Raw genomic sequence first — 2,500 nt, forward strand, 5'->3', positions numbered from 1 at the left:
CTAAGGGAATAGAAAAGAAAATGCATAAGCATTATGCTTGCCGGCAAACCCAGCTGGAAATTGCATCGTAACGATTTGCCTTAAGCTGCTTCCCTCATCAGATTCAGGATATGTGAAAAATGAAGATTGATTACGAATTTATCGACGATAAAAGACCTATCAGCATCCCCGAGCGATGAATGGTCCCAAAGGCAAACATGTCGTTCGTAATCCTTTTGCTTAGGTCCCTCACCCAAGCCTTCCCTTTCCATTCACACACACGCCGCTCTTTCCGTGCACCCTTTCGCCCTTGCGTTGAGATCTTAATCTTCCTCCAAACAAATTCATTCCAGATTAGCAAACTGTTTTCGCATCCTGTGTTAAAACTCTTTTCCCAGACATTCAGCCCAATTCTTCTCGCTTCGCTGGAAACACCACAAATTTCGTGGCTATCATCTGATCTCTTCCATATATCTTCCTTGGACGCAAACTTAAGCTCCGACGCCCTATCTCCCCTCGCGACTCGCCCCAATCCCGACTTGGTCCAGAATCATACTGAATCCTGTTTACGTTGCTTCCAACTTCTTTGGTCTTTAAAGCATCGCCAGGCCGGCCGTGGCTGCCTTTCGTGCTTTCCATTTTACTTCCTCTCGTTTAACCCTTTCTTGGTGCCACACAGTTCGGCCCCCTCCCCCCTCCTACTGTTTCCTACCCTTTCAACTGTCAATGTTCCCACACACTGGGGAGAAATATTGGGACCAATCATACTTGTAATCATTCGACACAGACCATAGAACATAATTTTGTTCTCCCCTTTAATACCATCTCAAAGTGTGGCAAATCACGGCGCCAGGGGTCAGGCCGCCCCTAGGAGGAGGTCACAAAAAAGGGTAAGGGTTACCCTGTAATGGCGAGGGAAGGGGGAGGGAAGGGGCAGCATGATGTAGTGAGGATGGGGGATACACGGGGGGAGGGGGGCAGACGAGACGAGTGCGAAAACATGGGGCACTGAATGAATGAATATCTAAGTGCGTCGCTGCCGTTGACATATTGACAAATCTATATAGCAGATAGGTCGCGGTTTCGTCAGAAACAGACAACGGATAGCAGAAAAGGCCACAATGCTGATAGAATCATAGTCTTTTAGACTTTTTTTTTTTATTTATAGTCTTTTCTTATTCAATCAATAGAACAGCACAAATACTATCCAACTTTTCTAAAATAATCACGACTTACAGTTGACAATGTCAGTAGCCATATGTGAAATGTTTAGTCTGCTTTTGAGAATCGCCTCTCCTGAATGAGAATGCTGACATCAATCCGCAACGCCTTAACCTATGCAAGCCTGCTCTTGGTTGAGAGAAACCTGTTTCTTCGCCATGTTACGCTGGCATGTCGAACCCTGCTTAACAGCACACGATTCGCCGCGTTATTCCCGCCCAATATTTCTCCAAGATAAACGGACCTTGCCACAAGGACACGCTAAATCTTCGCTCCTCCCCACTCAGACTCCACAAGAGAACGTAGCGCCGAACCGCCTCTGCGAACCTTTTCACGTGAACAAACCTTTACCCAAGGGGAATTTTCTCCTCGAATGCTTTCATTCTTTAAACAAGGCGTAACACCCTTTTTGTAAGGTAAATTCTTATAGAAATACTATCCAGTTGGCGTGCACTCCCGTCGCCCGGGGCTCCATGGATTACTCCCTCTTCAGTACTTTCCTCGTGCTATTCTTGCAACTAGCCCGCCGGGCTTGCCTTCCCCACCCCTTACCACGCCCAGTCCTCACTCCCTCTCCCTTTCTATTTGGATAACACGACTCCGCCTCCCTCCTCCCCCTCCCCTCGCGTCCTTTCCCCTCCAATCCTGACAACTGCTCCATCTCCCACAGATCGCCGGGTATAAGGATCATGGGCTCGCTTTTTGTAGTTCTCCCTGAACCGTTTTCCCGCCATCAAAGTGCGGCAGATGACACCACGGTCAACACGTGTGGTTACTTCCCTACACAATGGTGAGATGACTCGCTGCTATGGCGGAGGGTATGGTAACGTGGGGAGAACTATAATGAAGACACTGATAATAATGAGGGAGAATGTATCCTCTTTTACTCGACTTCACAATAGCGACAGCGAAGGGGTGGTTTGGTGATCGTGAATACGTCGAGGTTCCTTTGACGAGAGATTGTGAGGAAGGGATTTGCCATCGGCGAATCCTTCCCGGGACGCGTGAAGGCCTGAGGGCAGGACAGAGGAACGATCAACGTGCCATCAGTTTCATATTTTAGTATTATATAAGCTCCAGCGCCAGTAAATTCAAAGTAGGAGTAGAAATCAAACGATTCTGATTCTTCTGCTGGAAGGACACTTTCGTCTTGAATACCTACATTCGAAATGAAATACTGAAAATACATTTTCTAAAACTGTCTCATCATGGAGGGGTATAAAGCTGCGTTGTATATTTTGACTGTATTACCATGGGTTATTTCCATGATGTCTTGTCATTACGGATCATCAAGTGTCAA

General features: G+C 47.0%; 1 protein-coding gene across 1 annotated transcript in view; it reads right to left on the bottom strand.

The window, feature by feature from the left end:
- Positions 1-2,500, bottom strand: part of LOC122247492 (uncharacterized) — a 315,136-nt gene that overhangs the window by 231,437 nt on the left and 81,199 nt on the right. The window lies entirely within an intron of this gene.

This window comes from Penaeus japonicus, unplaced genomic scaffold (assembly GCF_977035675.1).
Source record: "Penaeus japonicus unplaced genomic scaffold, GWHDUDI00000001_assembly GWHDUDI00000002, whole genome shotgun sequence".
Taxonomy (NCBI): Eukaryota; Metazoa; Arthropoda; class Malacostraca; order Decapoda; family Penaeidae; genus Penaeus; species Penaeus japonicus.